The following is a 26,004-nucleotide window of genomic DNA, read 5'->3' as shown; positions in this document are numbered from 1 at the left end:
AATTTAATTGAAAATTTAAGTAACACATGAGAAGTAGAATTCATTGGTCTTAGTAGTATACCTAATGTCAATAAAAAGGAAAGAGAGAAATCTAAAATAACTTAGAGTTAACTGGAGCATTGATAAATATAAGGCCATGTTAACAGACAGCCATTTTGAGGCAAAAGAAGATTAACACAGATTTAGTTAAGTTCCAGGAGAAAAGGGCTCCAATGAAGATATCCAATGGAGAAGAGCTTGAGCTCAAGTGATTATAATGGACTAAACTAGAAATTTTGAAGAAATTTAAACATGAAAATAGGTAAGATCCTAAGAAAGAAGTGAAGGAGAAATTTGCATATTGAGGACTTAAAATATAAAAGGAATATATTATGGAAGATATGTCCATAGCAGTAGAGAGAACAGGTTCATCTATATATCAATGGAGAAAAAGAGCTTTAAAGAAATCATCAACAGTGTCAAAATTATTGGGTAGAGATGGAGAAGAATACCATTGGAGATATCATAAAGAGCCTAATGGTAATCTTGAACCGAAATGTGTTTACAGAAACTAAGTCACATTCATTTATTTTATAAATAACAATTGAACATCTATTAAGTGTCAGGCACTGAATTGAATACTAGAATTATAACAAGAAACAAAATAGCTAATCTCTAACTTCAGAAATCTTACACTGTGGATGGTGAAATGAACATGTAACCAGATAATTAGAGATAAAAGTAGAGATAGGTCATGTTTTTGAGAGCCTACAGAAAGACTTAGGGAAGTTATTGTTTTGAGAAAGTGATACCCAAGCCAGACAGTGGAAAATGAATTTAAAATAATTGAGTGCCATGTTGATGGCAGAAAGAAAAAAATAATACAGAAAGAGAAAAATATGTTCAATGTTACTGAAGCATAAAAGAACATGATAAGAATATAGAATAAAAAGACAGGACATTAGTTGGGTCAGATTATACAGGGCCTTGTGAAATGCCTTAAGGATTTTCACCTGTTTTTATCATAAGGCTAATGAACCATTACGAGAGAAGATTGCCACAAGTGGACTGACTTGAGGTTCAGAAATATTTCTTCAATTGCAGTGTAGCAAAAGTTTTTAGAAGAGTGAGACTAGACAGGGGATGAAGAGGAGTGGAAGGAGAGACTACAGACTGAGGACAAAGATTGTGTTGGATTGAGAATAGAAGTACATGTATTAATAACTAAAAGTTTCAAATAGTGACGGTGGAGATACCATTATGTGGTCAACAAAGATGAACATAGATTTGTTATGCTCAGTAAAGTCTAACTAATTTTAAGTAACCTGAATGTACAATGGACTATTGAAAAAAAATGCTATAAAACTTTATGCAACAATGCTAAATGACCTAGGAGGATTAAGACTTTAAACATGCTTTGGTGCTACGAATTAGTACAGCAGCTAGAGTGGAAGGTTATGAATCCTCATAGATAATTACATTGGAACAGCACACCACATTTGGCTATCATCATCTAAAGAAATTATCTAATAGATTTTACCTGAAATAACAGTCAAAAACTGATTTTGGGGGAGAGAAGAGGAGTGGCAGAATAGAGCGAGATGCCTGGAATTCCAGAATGGAAATGGAGGTAGACAAGTAGAACAGAACATTGACCCTTAGAGGTTGGTCACTAGAATGCATAGAAGATTCTACAATAGGCATATAAAATTTTCACATGAGTGTAAAATATAATGATAATTACAAGGAATTTTATCTCTTTTGTTCACTGATCTATCCCTAGAGCAGTGATGGTATATAGTAGGTCCAATAAATATTAGTTGAATGAATAACTAAATTTACTGATAAAACTTGTTAGAATGTATCCAGCTAAAGAAATAAAATTATTGGAAAAAAAGGTCCAGAAGAAAGAAATGTTTCTTTAGTTTTAATTTGTAAAGGTGGTGTTATGGAACTTGCTTAGAAAAGAACATCTGGTTCAAAAGGAAATGACTTTTTGAAACAATACACAGAATGTGAATATATCCCAAGAACTTACAGTTTATTGACATATTTTCCTTGGTCTGTTATGTCAATGCACAGTACTGACTATATTTAATCTGAAAGGCTCAAAACAGTATCTTCCTTTGTAGCATCATGTGCGTCAACAGACTTTGACTTTAATCCTTAGCTTTGTATGGTAGCCTACAAGGCCTGTTAGGAAACATTTAATCACATACAATGAAACAAAGACTTAACTGTTTTAATACTATCTGAATATTAGGAATAATAAATATTGGTAGTAATCTACATTTCCTTAACCCATTAAATCTACAAATACTCTTCATTTCTGTTACCTCATTAGCTGGTTGGAACAACTCTCTGTAGGAAAGAAGAGGTACACAATAGATGCTAACAAATGTTTAGGGAGCCTACAGAATTTACTCTGGACCACCTGATTAGAGGCCAAGCTGGGACTAGAATTTTGTGCCCAGCTCAAACTAGCATTCTTTCCAGTACCTCACACAGAAAAATCTCAAACCACAGTTGAGTCACATTTGAAAGCATGACTGTGGCCCTTGATGCCCAACAGTTCAGTCTGGTTGTTTAAACACCACTTGGCTTCATGAAGCACAGACCTTCAGCCCAGTGACCCAGTGCCGAGTCTCGGAGTGCATTGTGGAAATTTGGGTATGAATTCTAAGCCAAACATTGCTATTTTCTAGAACAGAAGACACTGGCATTCCTTAGTGTGCATTTTGTTCAGAGAAAGTAATTGCTCTGAGGTCAAGACAAAGCATCTTAGCCATAGAGTTCTACCAGCTTTCTTTTATAGCACTGGTTCTGGGTAAGATCATTGGGATAAAACAAGCAATCTACCTGTAAGGGAACAATATGAAAAAGTACAACTAGCCACTCCAAAATCACTTCATGAAGAACTTAAAAAAATATGACAATACATAAGTAAACCCATTTTTCTATCTTTGTGTTACATATCCCAGAAAACTGATTTATTGTGATTATTCTAAAGGAAAATACATTTTATCCCATAACAAGAGGTTTGGTTTTGAGTTCTTCTTCACCACTATGAGACTTTGATCAAGACACTAGCTTTTCCTGAGCCTCGTTTTTCTTACAAGTTAAAAAAAAAATTCTTTCAATTCTGTGACATCATCGTTTTGGTATTTTAAATATTGAGATTTGATTGAAATATCTTTTAAAACTTGAACACTGAAAATATGTAGAGAATGAGAATAAATCAGAGAAACATTGAATCCTGTTAATACCTGTCAAAACAGGAGTTAGTAGAAATACACTGGGAGGTATGATTTTTTCCTATTTCTTTTTTTCTACTCTGAGGTTTCTTGGGTCCTTATTCATTTACCCAAGAAAGCTTAATTTAGAATTGGCCTGATTCTGAGTCTTTAGGATTGGTTAGGAGTGTCTTAAGGGCCACTTAAATGCCACCTTCCATTTCCTGGGCAAGAGTGCCTGGGCTGGCACAACCCCACAGCCCAGCAGGGCAGCAGTGGTTGCGGTGGGAGCTGCAGAGGGGCTGCTGTTTCAGCCCCTGAAATTAGTGCCTAGAGAGCTGGAAATTCCAGTAGTCTCTGATCAGGAGATCCGGAACTAGAAATAACAGGAGTAAGAAGTTCATGAAAGAGAAGGCTACAATCCCAAGGGAAATTTGCACAAGTGCTACACACTGCTTTCAGCAAAAGGGATGTCTACTCCCTCCCCAGCTGTCAACCTCCAGGTTTCTGTCTTCTCTTGGTTCTTGATATTTAATATTAAATCAATACATGGTACCTGTGTCTGGACCTACTCGGAGAAAATACTGATCATCCTCACCCTATCTCTTTCAACCCCCTCTTTCTCTCTCTCACCTTCTGTCTCTTTGCTTTTTGTTGTCACCTCTCCTTCTCTCTGATTGTAATTTCCCTAATACAATATGTAGCAATTCTGCACTGTTTGAAATTTCAGGCATGAGTAAAAAGCACACGCTGAATCTTTAGTTTCTATATTGCCAGAGAAGAAGACATGATTTCACATAGCCATGTCAGTTGTCCCATTCTCTTTGAAGACACCCCCTCCCCCCAATAAACCCTGGCTGGTAGGGCCTCTAGTTAGAGAGACTTTACCTGTTAAAAGCTCCCTGAGACCACACGGGCTCCAACATCTTTTTTTCATGTGCCAACATCTTATGGTCACTCATTCAAGTGACTAATTAGGTGACTTATAAAATGTAATTTTCTAAGGGGAAATATATATATAAATAGAAATATAATGTCAGTACCAATAATAAATTTTTGTCAAAAGTACCTTTTATTATTGGAAGTAAACTAAATTATGAATCTCTAAATTAGTATTCAAAACTGACACATAACAAGCTCTTTCTGGAAACTAGCAGCTGGTAATTCCTGACAGTGAACCAGGGAGCTGGTACAGATATGAGAGACACTGATAGTCTGATTACACAGCCGCTAAACTAAGCAAGAGGAAGGCCTGGGGTTATCTACATCAGGATAAAGAGCTTGAGGAAAAGATTAACTAGAGTCAGTGTTTGATAAAGGAAACCTCAGTTAACTGACTTTCTTAACTATCATAAGAGTGTAGGTATAAGCAAAAGAGTGAAAAGGACAGTAGTTAAATTCATTCTTACCAAACTTCAAACTGTATCTATAAATTCAGTAAAGCAGAATAACCTATATTTACATAACTTCAGGAAGATAGTCAAATATTTTAGACTCTCTAGTTGAATATCTTACACTCCAACTATCAGTTTTCTTAATACTTCAAACCAGCCTGGCCTGTTCACAGCCTCTAAGCATTTGAATACACTGTTACCTTCCTTTGTCTGAAAAGACCTTCTCCTCTCCCAGGTTTTAGTAAATTGTTACCCTTTCCTCAAAACTGACTCAAATATCCTTTATGAAACGTTTTTTTTGTTTTGTTTTGTTTTGTTTTTCATTTTTCTGAAGCTGGAAACAGGGAGAGACAGTCAGATAGACTCCCGCATGCGCCTGACTGGTATCCACCCGGCACGCCCACCAGGGGCTACGCTCTGCCCACCAGGGGGCGATGCTCTGCCCATCCTGGGCATCGCCATGTTGCGACCAGAGCCACTCTAGCGCCTGAGGCAGAGGCCACAGAGCCATCCCCAGCACCCGGGCCATCTTTGCTCCAATGGAGCCTTGGCTGCGGGAGGGGAAGAGAGAGACAGAGAGGAAGGAGGGGGGGTGGAGAAGCAAATGGGCGCTTCTCCTGTGTGCCCTGGCCGGGAATCGAACCCGGGTCCTCCGCACGCTAGGCCGACGCTCTACCGCTGAGCCAACCAGCCAAGGCTGTTTTGTTTTGTTTTGTTTTGTTTTTTACCCCAACAGACTCCTCTAAACACAGTTAGAAACTTTTTCATGGGGATGGCTCACAAAGTTGATTTCTTTCATCTTAGAGATATAAACACATTATATTATAACTAAATGTGTATGTGTCAACCCTTCCCCACATTATCCCAGAACCTGAGTTTAATTGGAGCAAAGCCATCTATTAGTTGTATTTTTAGTCTCTAGCACAGGTCTAATACACACTGCATGCTCAATAGATACTGAAGAATGGGTTGAAAATGCATCTGAAGTGAAATTAGAGATGGGCTGATACTGGGAGCCCAGCAAGTAAATTCACACAAGTTCCTTGAGTGAGGAGGCCTTGAGGAAAGCCCTCATCTCTTCGTAGTACTATATTAAACAACACCTAAGTGGTAAGTAAGTAGTATGTGTGTGCTGTGAAATTTTGAAGACTGCTGTATTCAGCAAAATGAGATGTACTATCTATAACCATATAAAAATACAAGCAAGGAAACAATCTTGAACATGCTTTAATGATAAGAGAAAAAAATACTGTTTGAAGTCTCAGATAAGGACTAATCCACATTAGTGAATTCTGGATTAATTGAAACTTTCAAGTTTCCGAACTTTAGTAATGGAACATTTAGAAGGAAAAAAAAAATAACCTCTCTAACTGTAAGTGGAGCAGTGATGAGCACCTCACAAACATGAAAGAATTGTAATCTCTAGTTTTCTGTCTTTTTAAAGAAAGCTTGCAGCTGCTTCCACCCTGTATAATTAATGTAATGATATGAGGAGCTACCACTTCTATCTTCCCATAGTTGAGAAGATGGGGAGACGCCGGGAAGGCTGGGAAACTTACTGGTACCTTATATGTTCTGGGAACGGAGCTCTTTAATCTGTATGACTTCACACACATTGGGCTTAAGTCTGAGGAGAAGCCTCAGAATTTTTCAAAGAAGGGAAGCTAAAACATCATTCATGCCTGGGAAGGACCACTGGGTCTTCAACATGTGTTCATGAACATGGAAATGATAACTTATGCAGGTTTGGAGAAGATCTTTGTGTAATTTTGAAATACAAGACTTTGTAAGCCTTGACACAGTAGCCAAAAATAAAAAAATAAAAAAATAAGACAACAAAACTATTGCACAGTCTCCTCTGAAGTGTGGTATGTGAGAACCTGAAAGTGAAGAGACCAAGAGCTGAGTTACCCACTGAGCAGGGCAGGCATAGCTCTCTGCTTGGCTTAGCCACTCTGTCAGAGAATGTGGCAGAACTTGAGAGGAAAGACGTCGGGCCTTATATTCAGAAATCCACTCGCAGAAGACACAGCTGCAATCACTACTGGTTCATCAGAGGACACGAGAAAGAGCAGGTTTGACAGGAATGGCATTTGTGCTGCTGATGGTTCAGTTGTGCTCTGTGCTGTTGCAAGGCTATAAGGGAAGCAGGACAAAAGGGCATTGATGCTCTTTTGGCTCTGTCTGAATGAGAGAAAGTTATGTAAGAGGCCAGCAGGCAGGTAGAATGAATGGCATCATTTAGAGCCAGAAGTCAAGCAGAAGGGATGGGGCAAGAACGTTTTCATTTGTATGTTCCATCCACACAGTACCTAGGATTGTTCCCCATATACTTGGGAACTCAGTCAATATTAATTAGGAAGAAGGAAGAGCACACTAAGAAGCATGAAATACCATTGAAAAAGACTGAACATGGGTAGAAAGAGACAGAAAAAAACAACAGGGAAGATGTACTCATTCTGAAAGTTGATGTTAAATGTGTAAGCTTTCAGCCCAATTGTAAAGCTAAATCCAAGCTTCTTCACATAAATTCTGTTTAAAGGTCTTAAAACAAACAGGATTGAGTCAGTGACTGCAGCAAATAAAAACCTTTCTTTGCTTGTTTATTTGCTTGTTTGTTTTCTAATGGGAGGAAAGGAAAAAGATAAGGTCCAGAACCTCAGCATTGCTGAAATTCTATGTTATTAATGAATAGGGGCCCTGAAAGGCAAGAAACTCATTAGTGGCTTCTGTGGAGAAGTCTGGGGCACTCAATGCTAGAAGGAAATGGAAAAGCTGCCAGTTAACAGCAGGAACATCTAAATCATTACACTTAGAAGGGGAACTAGGAAAACAAGACAGCATTTTACCCTCTACAAAAAAAATAATAGTGAAAGAAAGCCTTTATTGAGTATATATACGGAATGTTTTAAGTCAGGCTGCTAAATAAATAGCTGCTGTTGATGAAGGCAAGAAGATAAACAGGCATTCATAACAGTCAGAAGGGCAGGGAGCATTGACTGGAGGGCAGGAGGATCGCCTTCAAGGCTGGATCATTAAATCAAACATACCCTGGGCACTGCTGACTCAGAAATGATCATCTGATGGCCCCTCAGCCTGTGGCAAACACTAGGTTCAGCCTATTAAAATATAACACAATTTGGTGGCCTGGCTCATATCAAACAATCAATATTTATTAAACATTTACAATGTGCAGGGTGCTACACTAGGCACTGTGGAGGAACATGAAAGCATGCATTCCTCTTCTGGAAGCGTTTCTCGTGTATTTGGAGGACGTGATCTAAACACGTGAGAGGATAACCAGCAGTGCAGTTCCCAGCAGAGCACTGAACTGGCCAGATGATGATCATGTCAGCAATTGAAGGGAGGGCAAGATTGCCAAGGTGTGAGGTGTTTAAGTGGATGTTTATAAATGTAAAGTATATTTGAGCCAAAAAAGAAGTTTAGAAAGCAATGCAGACCAAAGATTTTTAGAAATGGTAAAGTGAAGGTTCTAAGAAGTCATAGTTTGTATCAGAGTGACTAACAGTCTTTCAGAGGGGTTTAGTATTTAAATCCTAGTTCCGTCATGTTTTCCTGGCAAATTATTTAACCTATCTGCTCTCAGTTCATGCATAAAATGTGGGTAAGAATGCTAAGCATGAACTAAAGGGAGGATACAATTATTTTTCAGACATGATGTTCTTTCCCACTAATCTGAACTCAGGCTCAGCACCCTTCTCAACGCAGAGCCCTGGGCCATCAGCCACGCCTAAGTGAACACAATCTCCAGTGGCACCAAACGTAGTTTTTCAGTATATCAAGGAGGTTTCTATTTCCATTGACAAATTTCTATAAACAGGTTAAAAACCATTATTTTTTAAGTTTGCAATCTAACTCCTTTCTCAAATAATTTCTCAGTTTGATTTATAATTTCCAAGCACCACTATGTGTCTCCATTAGTTCAAACCTATTACACAGAGATTCTCTGTAATCCCTGGATGGCTTCCTAGAGTCTGCTTCAAAATGCAATTTACAATTTCATAGTCAAGTATGACAAACAGCAGTCTGACTTCTGTTTAGTATATGGCACGGCGGGAGGTGGATATTAACTCTCTTGCATTACGTGACTGGAGGCTGAGGCCAGTTACAGCCACACCCAGTTAGTTTTGATGCTCTTCTCCGCCATCATGTAGCTTTTTTTTTTTATCTTTTTTATTTTTATTTTTTAAATTTATTTATTTATTCATTTTAGAGATGAGAGAGACAGACAGAGAGAGAGAGAGAGAGAGGAGAGATAGAGAGAGAGAAGGGTGGGAGGAGCTGGAATCATCAACTCCCATATGTGCCTTGACCAGGCAAGCCCAGGGTTTTGAACTGGCTACCTCAGCATTTCCAGGTCGACGCTTTATCCACTGTGCCACCACAGGTCAGGCATCATGTAGCTTTTTAAATTGAATGAGCAGAGTAAATCTAGGGGCCACCAAATGTTAAATGTGGGAAAAGACTGGAAGTGACTGAGTTCACTCTCCCTTCTAATGTGCAGTTCCCTGACACTGAAGCCGTCTTCTGAGGCAAGTTGGAAGTTAGCCAGCCCCTTTATTCAACAAGACTGAATTAAAAGCATGTTCATCACATGACAAAACGTCAAAACGGCTAGAGTAGGGGCACCTGTGAAAGACAGAGTTTCCACCTATTCAGTCATCTTCTATAGGGAGGCTATTAACTTCTTACCCAAATCGGTGCGATGTTATATTTTATGTTCAACACTGAAATACTTGGAGAAGTGGGACTGAAGAAACTGTAATTCTGAGTAATCAACATCATAAGTAAACGGAAGTAAAAGTATGAAAATAGTTGAGACTAACCATGCCTGCCTTCCATGGTGCCAAGGGTGGGTTTGCACTGCAGGAACACCCAGCTCCAGAAACGGGAAAAGGTTGGGATGGAAGCAGGCATGGACCGTGGTTCCCTCCAGACTGTGTAATGGGAAGATTATGTGTTGTATCCAGCTTCAGAATGGAGGAAATCTAAAGGGCTTGCCAATGAAATGCTGATGGAGGTGCTCGGCTGCAGACCCTTATTTATCTCCTTTGATTCACCAAAGTATAAATAATCAAAATGATACATAAATTTAATTGCCAGTGTCATGTAGTTATTTTTGAGGAACAGCCACAAATCTGAGATCTGGTATTTAACAAACAACTCAGGCTACCTACTCAGACTAAACACATAGTGTGTTTTCCAGGCTGTAATTTTATAAAAACAAAATATCTTGAGAGAGAACAAGCTAGTACTATTGCTTTAAAAATCACTTTGGGAAAAGTTTTCTTACTAAACTAAAATAAAACATCGACCATCTAATCCATTTTGCTGGCTGGCCCTGATCCACCCTGTGGTGCCGTGTTATTACCTCCATTTCATTGACATCCCACACAAATGTTTCCTTCCCTCTAACAGTCTCTAGGAGCAGATTAACTGCACTCTTTATATGGAGGGGCTTTGTTTCTCCAAGAACAGAGGTTTACAGACATTTTGCTTCTGGACTACCTTACAGTGTTAAAAATTACCAAGACCCTAAAGACCTTTTGTTATGTACATCGTATCTATCCATATTTAATGCATTGAGAATTAAAGATGTTTTTATAATGGTAAGTACGTTTCAAAACAAAACAAGATTTAGTGAAATGGGTAACATTGTTTTACATTTTTGCAAATCTCTTTAATATTGGATTAACAGAAGAAAGCTGGATTTTCATACTTACATCTCATTTCATTCTGCTGGGATATGTTGTTTTAGTTAAAGTATATAAGATAGTCCATCCTCACATAGATATGTAGATATGTAGGGCAAAGTATTCTAATGGACTTTTCAGAGAATATGGGTATTCTTCTACTATTCTATTCAAATTCAACTAGTAGAAATTTCTTAAAGATTAGCTACAGTGTTGAATCTGACATATTATCAATGAACTTTACATATTCTGTTAAACTAAAATCTATCTGTTTTGTATTTTGAATTGATATTTTACTCATGTATGCTTTTATAAGATCGTGCATTGGTGATTTACAGTTGTTATCACACAGCATCTAAAAATCACATGCATCTGCAAGATCACAGTCTCATAGAAAAGTCAAAGTATTAGGAAGATATCAAGCTCCTGGTGGTGGATATGGTTTTCAAAATTCTGGTTTATACTTTAAACTTGCATTTTATCATTGACAAGAAATCGTGTCAGTTATTTTTCTTAAAGACACAAGTTCATTTTGTTTATTTTTGAGAAAATATGTTTGTCTATCAGACATTCTTTCAGATAAAAATGGTATTCCTTGAAAAAAGGAGCTAGTTCAGCCTACAACCCAAACAACTGCATAAGTACTTTCCCCGGAGATAACCACCATACTCTGATATGCAACAGAAGTGACTTATGTGTACTTACTGTAGAATATTAAAAAGGTATGTACTCAAGGGTCAAGACAAATTTAATAATTTGTGCTGCTTCAACAAGGACAATTTAAGTGTAACTGCATTTTTAAAAGTTTATTTATTTATTTACTTACTTCCTTACTTGAATATTTGTTGGTGAAGAATACAATGACAATGAGTACAGTTTGGAGCCACTGCCGTGATTTGTGCTAAGGCAACAGCAGTTTTACTCACCATTGCTTTTGCCCCACCAGTACAGATGTAACACAGTGAAAAATGCAAAAAATGTCTTAACTATTGTTTTAAAAATAATTTTGACCTGGAATACACTGTAAAAGTGTCTCAAGGGCCCTCAGGAGTCCAAGAAACAGACTTTGAGAATTCCTGTCTTAAAGAACTTCAACAAATTTTGCGAGCGAATGTAATTAAGTATGAAAGGAAGACTATGCAAATAGGTAGTAATCATTAAAACAAATTTAGAAAGTGCTTCATAATAAAGCCAATGAAAAATCTCAACATATAGTGATATTATGGACTCAAAACAAAACCTGTTCACCTTCCCCACAATTTTTGCTCGTAATTCTTGATTACTTAAATATCTCTGTGCCTCACATCTTATAGCTATAAAATGAAAATAATAGCACCTATGTCATAGGATTGTTTGGAAGATGAGATCATTTCAATCTAGAAGAATACATAGTACGGTGCCTGGCACATAGTAAATGAAAACTAGATTTTATTGGCTATTATTTTGTTTTCTATAATTCCTCATTAGCCTTAATTTCTCTCAATGTTGCTCAAAATAGATATCTTCCTTTATGGACATTACAAACATTTCTTTCTTTCTTTTTTTTTTTTTTACAATTATAAGCTCTTTATTGAGAACATCTTTGACTAATGGGTGTGAAGTTAATTACAGTACATTTCTATGATAAAAATGTAACTGATTTCTTTTTCTTAAGTGTTCTCATATCACAATACCGTTTGATAATTTTTTCCTGGAAAGTTTTTAAAAATAAACTTCATACCATAAAGCCAAAAGTTGAAACAAAATGTCAAGAGCCTATATATTTAATGCCTCCTATATTTTATCTATAGGCAAAGAACAAAGGATATCTCTAGACCTTTGTACAGTGTGATTGTTAACTCAGAATGATAAAAATTATAGTGAAAGAGTTTGTGAGTTTTGTTATACAGCTCAAGATTTTAATGACTAAATGGCATAAAATATTACTCTTGACATGATTTAATATTGTTCTTTATTAGAAAGTTTTAAATTAGTTAAGGAACAATCGCATTAGCAAAAATTTTAAATTTTACAGAATATTACTCTGGGTATCAGCTGGGACAGGTAGAGGCATACTGCACAGTACAAAATCCTGAGGCTGAATGAGGGCTTTGAATCTGAATGAATGTTCACATACTTCACAAAAATGACGCCTTCTTTCTGGCACGGACTTTGAGAAATACCTCTGTCAGTGTTTACACAGTTTGAGGATGGCTCCATGGTTTATGATCAGATTAGCCTATTTTTCTCCAAGAGTGGATGGCTCCCACCTCTACTTCAAGAGTTTCTGCAATCATGAATAACCAAAATCTATTGAAGTCAATCATCTTGAAAGGGACTAGACTTCATTTGGGATCTTATTTTAGCAAGCTAAATGATAGAAAGACTTGGGTGTTTAAGTCAGAATGGCACTCATCAACAAAACAACACAAAATAAGTGCTGGTGAGGATGTGGAGAAAAGGGAACCCTCCTGCACTGCTGGTGGGAATGCAGACTGGTGCAGTCACTGTGGAAAACAGTATGGAGATTCCTCAAAAAATTAAAAATCAAACTGCCTTTTGACCCAGCTATCCCACTTTTAGGAATATACCCTAAGAACACCATAGAAGTGTTCCAAAAGAAGAAATGCACCCCTATGTTTGTGGCAGCATTGTTCACAATAGCGAAGATCTGGAAACAGTCCAAGTGTCCATCAGTGGACAAGTGGATTAAAAAGCTTTGGTATATATATACTATGGAATACTACTCAGCCATAAGAAATGATGACATCGGATCATTTATAATAACATGGATGGACCTTGATAACATTATACTGAGTGAAATAAGTAAATCAGAAAAAACTAAGAACTATATGAATCCATACATAGATGGGACATAAAAATGAGACTCAGAGACATGGACAAGAATATAATGGTAAGGTGGGGGGAGGAGAGAGAGGGGGTGGAGGAGGGGAGGGGCACAAAGAAAACCAGATAGAAGGTGACAGAAGACAATTTGACTTTGGGTGAGGGGTATGCAACATAATCAAATGTCAAAATAATCTGGAGATGTTTTCTCCGAACATATGTACCCTGATTTATCAATGTCACCACATTAAAATTAATAAGTTAAAATTTAAAAAAAAAATGCTATTTACAAAAGAAATATACTTTCAACAAAAAATAGAGGTATATTCAAGAAAAAAAATCATTAATCCATAATCTTAATTACTCACAGGCCATTGGTGTGTATGTGTTTATATTGTTCTTACATTTCTCTAGTCTTTTTCTGTGTGTGCTCATATTTAAATTTCTATTTGTAAAATAAAAATTATATATACCATAAAAAAAGACTTGGGTGTTTATACTTTATCAATATTTGAAAATCCCACTTATCCCACTTCCCTGAAAAACCAATAAAATATCTGTAAGAGTTCTGGACAGCAATGGATATATAAAAAATGAAAGCCAGTTATGGGATTGGGAGACTGCAAAATGTGGCAGTCACCTTCTATGTCTCTGCTACATGATTCTGAGCTGTTTCTGGCCTTGAAATTGGGCAAAACTGAGCCAATGGGAAGATCCAGAAGTCTAGTGGTTGTGGTCATGTGTGAATATAAATGATGATATGTTGTTTGATTAGTTTATGGATGTTGAGCCACTTAGGGATATCTTTGGTAGAAAAATATGAAGAAGAGCTATACATATTGTATACCAAATGCTAGAAAACATTGATGAGAAAATATCTGTATAAACACAGCCTATCAAAAAATTTTAATATGCATTTGACTATATTTAATGCATTTCCACTCTAATCATTGAATGATAATGTTCTTTTTAGCCACATGGCTTTGTGCAGATCATGAGGCTAAGAGGGAGCCACCACATGAGGCAATACATATGTAAAGCAAGAATTACCGTGTGCAAGTTGCTCTTGGCTATGAAAAAAAAAAATGAAGCTTTGCCATATACCTTTAGCAGCGAGTGAGTGAATAAGTAGATGAATGAACAAAAATGTCAGGAATAATCCACCACTAGAAAACCCAGGCATCTTCTGCTACTTGCATAGGTACTATAATGAATAATTCACTTTCTTATTTAGTTTCTACAGCCATTTGAGCTCAGTTTAATCCTTGTATAAAGTGACAGCTGGAAGTAGCATTTCACTTTTATAACTTTCAGAGCATTTCTTGCAGTCAAGTATTTGATTTTGTGCCCATATTTGTTTTTGCACCTCCTTGTGCTACACAGCAACCCTGACTTCTGCAAGCCAAGGCCAGACAGAGTCTGGGAGGCAAGTTCCAAATAGCTGACAGTGCCAAGATCCAGATATAAGAAGGCATCTCTCCCATTTCTCATTTTTCTGGTGGCAGAGAGAGTGATTTCTCTGCAAAATGACATTTGAAATTATGCCTAACTTTTGCTAAAGATAAGCAAGCTGCCGGCCCAGAGAGAATTGGGATGACAAAGGATTCAGAAGCCCAAGAAGTGTTGGGAGGCTTATTCCTCACCCAGTTGTGTCGTTCTGGTAAAACAAACCACTCCCTGTCACCATCTCTCTATTTCCAGGACATTCTAATGAGGGAAGAAGGAGAAGGAGAGGAGAAAAATAAAGACAGAATAAAATAAAATAGTCAAGAGTAGTTGATAGAATAAGAGAAGTGGTTAGACTTCTCTTTCCAATAGAGTAAGAAAGAAAACTGAAAAGACATATGAGATGTAGGCTAAGGATATTTGCTCATTTCATAGATGTCAAAATTAAAGCATTAATTTTAAATAGCTGCGGAAGAGTTTCTAAAGATTAAAATTTAAGACGCAAAAATTTACCTCTTCAAAGTTGGCTTCCCCTCTGTTGAATTTAAAAGTATTAAATAACTCTGCCTTTGATACTATATTAATGTTACATATAATAGGCATGCATTATACTTAGAGCTAATAAAAATGAAATTCTGCTAACCAAAAACCATAGTTCTACAGCTTCTCATTTCCTCCCATTCTTACTTTCAAAAAACAGACTTTACACCATCTCTAGAAAATTTAAAATGACTACTCCCTTCCATTCTACTTACCCTCTGCTAGTATCATTTGGATATTATCACCTTCTGAAATGTCTACAATGGCTCACAAAAGTTCTTCCGTTAAAAGTAAACTTTATAATCATGATCTTCCATCAACTGTCAGTTCATTCACTCATCATTTATTATATACCTAATGCAGGTCAGACATTTGAGAAGTGTGGGAAATATAGAGATGAAAGTTGGGCTTATACTGTTCAGTAGCACACAGTTTTGGAGGAAAAACTGATATATACATGGCCTTCCATCAATCAGTATTTTAAGTGCTATGGGACCATAGAAACACAATCTCTAAAACACAGAGCTGAAGAATAGGGAAGGCTTTTGGAGAGGGATGATGATTAGGTTGATTTTGAAGTAAAAAATAGACATTAGGTGAATAAAGTCTATATCCAGGGCATAGCACGTACAAAGATAGAGGCAAAAGAGAACAGATTCAGGAGACTGAAAGAGGAACATCATATCTGGAGTACAAAAGATATGTGACAGGTGATGGAATAAGACAGTTCAATAGGGGACAGCTAAAGTAGAGCCTGCAAAGAGTTGGCATATTAGCTCTCGTGTAATGAGGTGACATCAAAGAATTTGTGTAGCAGAACATAAATATGGTAATTTTGTATTTTAAAGAGATTTCTCTAAAATCTCTTGGAGAATAGATTGGTTTGGGAAGACCAATCCAAAAACTATTAAGAAACCTCATAAATAAATAATAAGGACTTGGATTATAGTGGTGATGATGGGCTAAGAGTGTGGAAAAAATATATGGGAAAAAGAAATTTGAAAACAGAACTGATAACATGTGGTCACAAATTGTGTTGGAGAACCATCAGTGAAAGAGGGAGAAATCAAATTAGATTCTGAGTTACTGATTTTGTGACTTTGAAGAAGTATCAGGTCTGAAAGGAGAGAGGCTCAGTCGTGAACATGTTGCCTTTGAATGACCTTTGTGTTTACAAGTCTATACTGGAGCAGGAAGTAGATATTTAATAGTCATCAACATATTAGCTACACATATATTATACTAGTTAAAAACTTGTAGAGTAGATGAGATTTATTTGGGTGAGATACATGTAATCATTAACCTAAAGAGTGATTTGAAAGAGTGATATCATGGGAGCCAAGGAAGAAAAGAGTTTTAAGAAAGAAGTGGTCAAATATAGCAGTAGTGTGCAGTGACATAAAGCCTGAAACCATTGTTGTTATGGCAACTCTGTGACCTTTCCATCACAGCTTCATTTGGATATTAGGGGTAGAAATTAGAGTGTAGGGAGTTGAGCTAATGAAAGGCAAGCTATGGAGAAAATGCAAGTATAACATTTGAATCATCCAGGATAGACTAGGTTTCTGGTGCAGTAAGAAACACTCTCAAATGTCAGTGGTTAAACAACAAAGGTTTATTTTTCATTGTGCTACATGTCTAATGCAGATTATCAGGGGGCTCTGCTCGCCACAGAAGGCTCCACTCAACACATGCATTTACAATTGCTGCAACAAGGAAAAGAGAGAACTGTTGTGTCTCAAAATGGCCATGAAGTGTTTTCTCCTGGAAGAATACCTGCCACTTCACTTTTATGTCACTAGCCAAAGGCAGTCACATGGCTACACACAAGGCAGAGAAATACAATGCTACCACAGGTCCTGAAAAAGAACTGTGAGATTTGTGTACAATCCTCATGAGGGAAGTAGAGTACCATTAGCTACAAAGAGTCATTGAGTTTGAGAATAGATTTTTGTTTAGATGATTTTATTATGGGACACACAATAATACTGATGAAATGCATTTCCACAGCTCACACTCTGTGCTCTAGTTGTGCAACATATCCAGTAAATACCATTCATGTCTAACCTTTCTACAGGAACATCCTTCCTACTATTTTGTATTGAGTACAATTTGCTTCACCTTTAAACTTCTGCTCAAGAATCACTTCATGCGTGAAGCTTCCCTTTGATAAGGCTATTTATGTCTGATTACATGTAGGTAAGTATATTTTGTTATGTTTTCATTGTTGACTTATTTGAATTTTTTTATGGATTTTGAAGTCCTGTTCCCTAAGTCTTTAAAGGGCAAGAATGTTCCTTTTTGGTTTCTTCCTTTCCATGGAATAACCAGCCAGAGGTTTCTTCATGGACAGAGAAGATCTTTTTGCAAAGTTCTTTGGATCTGACTACCTCTGAGCCCATAGAATCATACAATAGTTTATGAAGAATACTAAAGCTTGTTTTTTTCCATGGCTAAAGAAGCAGGAAACTGAGCAGTGGTGCCCTAACTCTATGGAAACTCCACCCATGTACTGGCTCCATGGTAATTTCATTTAATCTGCTTTCTGGGACTAGCCCAAACCTGTCAAGTTCTCACTTTAAAAACTTGCAGATGCATCCACCATGTATTTATACAGTCACATTCATATGCAAAAAAGTTGCTACCAAGATGAGACACCTCATCAAAAAACTTACAACTGTGCTGTTTATATGATGACAGATTTATTCCGATTTGCCTTCATTCTCTCATCTGGTCCTGCAGGACCATGGCCATAATGTGCAGGCTACCTCTCTAGGTTCAGAGTACAGGCAATTCTGTGGGATATGTGTGTTTACTGGCACCTAAGCATTAAAACCATAACCTAGGCCTTATTAGCACACTCCAATCTACTGAGCTAAATAACCACAGATATGCAGACTCAGGAGGACTTTGGAGGTGAAACAGGTGCACATGCATTTTGGTAAGGATTTCCATTATGCTCAGAGTTGAAAATTTAGACCCAGTCATTAAATTTTTGAGCCAGAAGGAGTCACAGAAGCCACCCACACACAAAATAAATAGGTCAATACATAACCCAGACAGACCAGAAAGGCTTTTTAAAGAAAAGGAAAAATTTGTCAAGAAGTATGGTTAGTGGGAAGATGAGTTAGGCAGCAAAGACACTGTATGATTAAGGAAAAGCTAAGCAAGAGCTATTTGGATGTGGCCTGAGGACAAGTATCTATTGTGACCAAGTGAAGCTACTAAATAGCTTTTCCATAGAGGTGAGAAAATACAATTTTTGATCCTACTAATTTCAACTCTTGATTCAGGGTAACAGAAACACCAAAAAAAAACCTTGCAGCCAAATTGTAATCATAAATAATTTTCCTCTCAAGTGAGTTGACTCCAGTTGGCACTTATCAGCATACAGGTCAGCACAAATGTTTTTATAATGAGCCATAAAATGGGGAAAGTATAGTCTAGACTGGCAGTCAGGAATCCTGCTGCTTTCTCTCAGCAACTCAACTGAGTCAGACTCTGGGTAACTGGCCAACGCTGATAATATCAGCTCCCTGACACATTAGGTGGGGACAGGATTTTACATTTTAAGTGGTATAAAATGTTGTAACAATGGGCAATGTGTGTACTTCAGGGCTGGCTGGTCTGGGCCACTGAGCAGCTCCCAACACACTGCTTGTTGTATCCCCTACGCCCACGGAGACTCATTAAGCACACCTTTCTTTTCATTCTCCTCCACTCCTCCTACTCCTACATCCTCATTCTCCCAATGGGTCTCCATTCTGATACGTTACTGTCCTGCTAGTGGAACCTACTGCTAAGCTTCTTGGAGGGTTGAAAAGGCTACTGTCCCATTATCTATAGTGAGAATGGTACTGGAATGGAAGCTCCATGAGGACAAAAATCATGTCTGACTTGTACACAGTAGGCATGCAATAAAATAGGCATGTTGCATTTAATGTTTCAAGTACTTGAAACACATTTCAGTGTTTTGATGAAAATATGTATGAATGTTGTTAAGATGTATCTCATCTCCATTCCCCAACACCCCCAAGTAGGAAGAGCAGGAAGCAATTTGAATGTTTTTGCCCATCCCAAAAAAGTTATATGTTGAAATCTAATCCCTAGTGTGATGGTATTTGGAATGGGGCCTTTGAGAGGAGATTATTAGGTCATGAGAATAGGATTATGTGTCCTTATAAGAACAGACTAGAGAGCTAGCCAGCTCTCTTTCTATCGCACGAGGGAACAGGAAGTTAGAAGTCTGCATCACGGAATAGGGCACTCCCCACAACCTGACCGTGCTGCCACCCTGATCTCAGACTCCCAGCCTCTAGAACTGTGAAACTAAATTTCTGTTGTTTATAAGCCACTTAGTCTATGGCACTTTGTTACAACAGCCCAAACAGACTAAGACACTATTTATGAAGTAACAAGACTCTGAGTATTTCCAGCCAGCCTCTCAATCAGTGGTTCTATTTCAGTAAAATCAAGAGGAGAGAATAGAAATGGAAATAGAACAAGGAAATAGTTTGAATGTCCCAAACTCACTCATTTAGAACCAGACTTCACAAAATTTTGGAAACTCATGTTGTCACTGTTGTCTCTCTAATATTTTCCCCAGCAGTTAAAAACCTCTTGCCATAAAAAAAAAAAAGGTAACTGCAGTATGAAGTCTCTAGGAAACTCTGAGAAATGTGAGCCTTTTATCAGAGAGGTGCTAGGTTACAGCTCAGCAGACTTGTTGAAAGAGGGTAGGTCCAAACTGTAATAGAAGGAAGCAGGCAATATTCAGCACTTCTGATCTATAAACAAGGAGAGATGTTTTTCAGTTTTTCTCTTCCAGTGCTAAATGTCCTGACGTTGCCCTTCAAATTCCATTAACTGGTAACCAGCACAAGACAGTCAACAACCACTTACTAAGCACTACTATGACCAATGAAGTTCTTTAAACCATTATTCAATTTGTTTATTCCATGACATGTTTTAAATTTATAGACTTAAATACTAAAATCACCTACTACAAATTCAGATGGCTACTTTAAATTTTAAGCTGTTTTTGCCAAGACCAACAGAAATTTTAGAGTAAATCCCCATTAGGACAACCAGTATTCGACCTTCTAATCCATCTTCAAGGAAAACATCTACAACACTGCTGTACTTTGAAAACAGAAACACAAACTACTTTTACCCAGGAGGGTCTTTGCAGACCATTCCTGCAATTTGAATTTAAGTAGAAGAAAATGACTTAGGAAGTATAAAGATCTACAATGTCTTATAGTTCAAGCAGGTGAAACTAAGTCTTACGTTATTTACCAATGGTATGAAAAATATTTTAGCTTCATATTACAACTTGATTTTGTGACATACTTTTTGAATACTACATATCAACAACACATAGTCCAATGGTATTTTGCCCAGTTCCTATGTTAACCCAGGAATGCTCATCAGAACCTGCCATTCAGGTAGGGAAGTTACTACTTTTTAAGGAAAGAGAGCACAACAAAATGATGTTACAATTTACCCAATCCCATCATGTCCTCTTATTCAACATTAGATAAATCTTTTTAAATCTAAAAATGTAATAGCTACATCAAGTCTTAGCATATTGAAGAATTCCTAAACCCCTAGAGCCAAAACTATTAGGCAAAAAGTAATCTTTAGTACAATCATTTGAAGCTGAACTTATCTCCTTCCAGGCACTTTAATTTGAAAAAGATAAGCCTTGAAAAGTAATAAAATGCTCTAATCCAGTGGTCCCCAACCCCCGGGCCACAGACCGGGTATCAGTCCGTGGGCCATTTGGTACCGGTCAGCAGAGAAAGAATAAATAACTTACATTATTTCTGTTTTATTTATATTTAAGTCTGAACGATGTTTTATTTTTAAAAAATGACCAGATTCCCTCTGTTACATCCATCTAAGACTCACTCTTGACACTTGTCTTGGTCACGTGATACATTTATCTGTCCCATCGTAAAGGCCGGTCCGTGAAAATATTTTCTGACATTAAACCAGTCCATAGCCCAAAAAAAGGTTGGGGACCACTGCTCTAATCCACAGATAAAACATCACCTAAGTCATTAGACTTTTCATAAACATATGAACCTGAACAATATAACTAAAAAACTTAATTTTTAGAAAACAAATACAATATAACTAAAAAACTTAATTTTTAGAAAACAAACATTAATTTTTTTTGGAGAGGGCATCCAAACTATTCACTCTGACAGTGAACCATATTCCATGAAGTATTTGGACGAGCCACTTTCTATCTTTTCTTTTTTTTGAGTCCTCTGATTTGGGTAACCTGGAAAATCCTCAGTCTCTCTCTCTCCTAAATAAATATTTTTATTATTTTTAAGGTTAAAAGATTAATGCTTTTATTATTAAAACACTTTATTAATAGTAGATGGATAAGCCCTGGCCAGTTGGCTCAGTGGTAGAGCGTCGGCCTGGCGTGCAGAAGTCCCGGGTTCGATTCCCGGCCAGGGCACACAGGAGAAGCACCCATTTCCTTCTCCACCCCTCCCCCTCTCCTTCCTCTCTGTCTTTCTCTTCCCCTCCCGCAGCGAGGCTCCATTGGAGCAAGGATGGCCCGGGCGCTGGGGATGGCTCCTTGGCCTCTGCCCCAGGCGCTAGAGTGGCTCTGGTCACAACAGAGCGACGCCCCAGAGGGGCAGAGCTTCGCCCCTGGTGGGCGTGCCGGGTGGATCCCAGTTGGGCGCATGCGGGAGTCTGTCTGACTGTCTCTCCCCGTTTCCAGCTTCAGAAAAATACAAATAAATAAATAAATAAATAAATAAAAATAAAAATAAAAATAAAAAATAGTAGATAGAATAAAAAGTACATGTAAAATTGGTTTGAAATTTTTCGGAAAAAAATATATTACTTCTAAGCTTTATACTTTTCAGTAAAAGGAAGAACAGTTTAAAACAATAGTTCAGTATCTACCTCCTTATTAAAAATAACCCCACTGAATTTTTAAAATTCTAAAAAAAATTATTACGCCGAATTATTAATCAAAGTTTATCTACTGCCACATGTGGTTTATGAAACATTCTGGTCTACCCTAGACAACTTTGTAGTTTCAAATAATAAACAGTAAGATATGAATAAGACTGTAATCTCTATTAACCACAGTGAACACTGCGGAATTTTCATTCAAGTTAAAGCAAGGTACATGATGGCTGCTAAAAAAAGAAAGAAGGAAATTAACTATTGTGCAAGGCTAAGAATGAATTAGGATCATTTCTCAACGTATCTCAGTATCTCACCTAATCTTCACAGCAAACTTTGAAACACATATTATTATCTCCATGCAAAATAAGAGGAAACCAAAGCTCAAGGACGTAAATAATTAGCCCACGGTCTGTCTTTGAGTGATCAGCAGGGCTCTACGTTATTTGCCTGTGAACTGCACTACACAGCCTCACTATTATAGGTCTCCATTTGTGTGTTGCGATCACAGTATTTCTGAGCCCTCCCCGGAGACACTGATGGCTCTGTTAGCAGGGCTAGAGTGCTGCAGAAGAGGTCAGTGAGTTTGCATCCAGATCCCGAGGCTCAGCTTTGCATATGTGAGTAATAAAGCTGGTCAGAGGCAAAACTGTGAAGTTGCCAGACATGGTCTTGACTGCCTCCACCCTACTTTCCCCTGAGGCGCCCTGATGCCTTACAGATGGCTGGCACCTTCTGCTGGCCCAAGTGCTATATGGAGTGACCCCCAAGCCTTGTTTGCTCTCCAGTACTGCAGATGGTCTTGAGTTATAAACACCTGAGTGCCCACCTCACCTCACTTTCCACGATTGTAAATACCATTTCCCTATTCTTTATGATGCTTTCCCCAGAGTAGGTGTCCTGTGAATATTTGTAGGAAAAAAATTTTGAATGTTGAACTGGAGCTTTCTTCCAAAACTAATCAAAATATTCTAGGCCTGCATTTCTACCCTACAGTTCTCTAATCTTTGCCTCTTAAGGTGACAACCAATAATATGCACTGTTAACTTGTTAGGAAATGACTCACTGTTTGACCCTCTCAAATCCTATATATCAGTATTGTTGCATGTGTGTGTTTATGTGTTTTAAAAACTAAACCAAGTCTTTACAGTATACCTATTAGCTATTTTAAACTTGGGCATTTTGACACAAGTTATTAGAGAGAACAGTATCTAATAAGATTAAATATGGAGCAATAACAATGTTTTAATGGCATAGCCAGCATGCCAATGCCTAGGCTGGTCTAGTTAACAATAATGGAAAACAACAGCAAAAGTGGAGTGCTTAAGAATAATAATACTGTACTTGACATATGTTATCTCATTTAATCCTCAGAATTTTTTTGAGGCAGGTACTATTCCAAATTTATAGAGAAAAAAAAAACAGAATAATTACATATTCTGCCAAGACAAAATATGGGGTAAATGGTAGAGACAGGATTCATATTTGGCCTGGTGATAGCTCTCTTTTACTATTCCTGAGGCCCCTGTCCTAAAAGTTATTGTCCAAGCAGCAACTTAAGGCCCAAAGGCTTAATCTATTCCAAGAAAGTTTACCATGAGGACTAGAGCTGTTAACCTTCTATTCATATAATAGAAGACACAAATCTGGGGTAAAAAAGAAATAAAACCCATTGGAGGCTTTGGCAAGGAGCCTACATGATTTCCCATGAAGAGCACCTCCTCCCTTGGCATAGAAGCCCTTGCCCATGGTGACCACAGATTGTTTCCGAATCTGTTCCAGCCATGGATCCCCAAGAGGCACTCCCCAGTGAGGACCCAGAGGGTTTCTATAGAAATAAATCAATAAAGATCCCATTTAATAAGAAATTTATTTCATACCTCTCAAGATATTTCAGTAATATCTAAAAGTCACAAATTAAAAATAAAAATTTAAAATAATCTTGTGGCTGGTTAAATGGAGAAAGTAGAAAGAATGAAAAACTGAAAGACAGGAACCTTGTCTCTAATACCAATTATGAAGTCCTGGGTCACTTTCTTTTTTTTTTTTTTTTTTTTTTTTTTATATAATTTTATTTTTTTAATGGGGTGACATCAATAAATCAGGATACATATATTCAAAGATAACAAGTCCAGGTTATCTTGTCGTTCAATTATGTTGCATACCCACCACCCAAAGTCAGATTGTCCTCTGTCACCTTCTATCTTGTTTTCTTTGTGCCCCTCCCCACCCCCTATCCCTCTCCCATTCCCCCCTCCCCCCCGTAACCACCACACTCTTATAAATGTCTCTTAGTTTCACTATTATGTCCCACCTACGTATGGAATAATACAGTTCCTGTTTTTTTCTGATTTACTTATTTCGCTTCGTATCATGTTATCAAGATCCCAACATTTTGCTGTAAATGTTCCGATGTCATCATTTCTTATGGCTGAGTAGTATTCCATAGTGTATATGTGCCACATCTTCTTTATCCAGTCATCTATTGATGGGCTTTTTGGTTGTTTCCATGTCCTGGCCACTGTGAACAATGCTGCAATAAACATGGGGCTGCATGTGTCTTTACGTATCAATGTTTCTGAGTTTGGGGGATATATACCCAGTAGAGGGATTGCTGGGTCATAAGGTAGTTCTATTTTCAGTTTTTTGAGGAACCACCATACTTTCTTCCATAATGGTTGTACTACTTTACATTCCCACCAACAGTGTATGAGGGTTCCTTTTTCTCCACAGCCTCTCCAACATTTGCTGTTACCTGACTTGCTAATAACAGCTAATCGAACAGGTGTGAGATGGTATCTCATTGCCGTTTTGATTTGCATTTCTCTAATAGCTAAAGAAGATGAGCATCTTTTCATATATCTGTTGGCCATTTGTATTTCTTCCTGGGAGAAGTGTCTATTCATATCCTCTTCCCATTTTTTTATTGGATTGTTTGTTTGTTTGTTGTTGAGTTTTATGAGTTCTTTGTATATTTTGGATATTAGGCCCTTATCTGAGCTGTCGTTTGAAAAAATCATTTCCCATTTAGTTGGCTTTCTGTTTATTTTGTTATCAGTTTCTCTTGCTGAGCAAAAACTTCTTAGTCTGATGTAGTCCCATTCATTAATTTTTGCCTTCACTTCTCTTGCCATTGGAGTCAAATTCATAAAATGCTCTTTAAAACCCTGGGTCACTTTCTAATCAAGCTGAACCTCAGTTTTCTCAGAAAAAAGAGTGTGATGATGATGGCACTGTGTTTTTAAGAGGCTTGTGATAATTATATGAGATAATATATATAAAACATATAGTAGAGATTCAATTAATTATGGCTTTCATTGTATGGGAGACTCCTATATATTAAAAAGAAATCATTGTTATTATTTTAAAAGAAGTTTGTGAATACTGACAGTAGCCCCAGGCTCATTAAGAGAAATTCATACTAAAAGAACCACAATTATTTTGTGGTCATCAAAATATAGTTGAATCTTATGAGGAATGTCACAAAGGCTCTCATAATTGTCCTAGAGACATCAAGACAACAGTTATTGCTAGGGGGGCTCATGACTGTTTAAAGTCATACTGAAGATGAAGATTATTATATATCCATCTAGTAGTAAATTCCTAGCGCTTTGCAAAGGACTTGCTCAGTTTTTAGAAATGTATTTTTTTAATGAAGGCAAAAAATACATGTTCGTTCTTGAGAATTTGATAATCCTAAACATTATAAAGAAGAAATGAAAATCACCCCAAATTCTAATGTTATCATTGTGTTTATGTCCTTCCAGTCTCTCTTTTATTTAGTATCCAAATGTATGTGTGTATCTGTGTATACACACACGTGTATCACATACACATTACACATATATATCATTACACACAAATATATGTGTACATATATACACACACATCTACAAATTGGTTTTGCATTATACACAAACATTTCACAGT

Source organism: Saccopteryx leptura, chromosome 1 (genome assembly GCF_036850995.1).
Source record: "Saccopteryx leptura isolate mSacLep1 chromosome 1, mSacLep1_pri_phased_curated, whole genome shotgun sequence".
Classification (NCBI taxonomy): domain Eukaryota; kingdom Metazoa; phylum Chordata; class Mammalia; order Chiroptera; family Emballonuridae; genus Saccopteryx; species Saccopteryx leptura.
Note: the sequence above shows the minus strand (reverse complement) of the source record.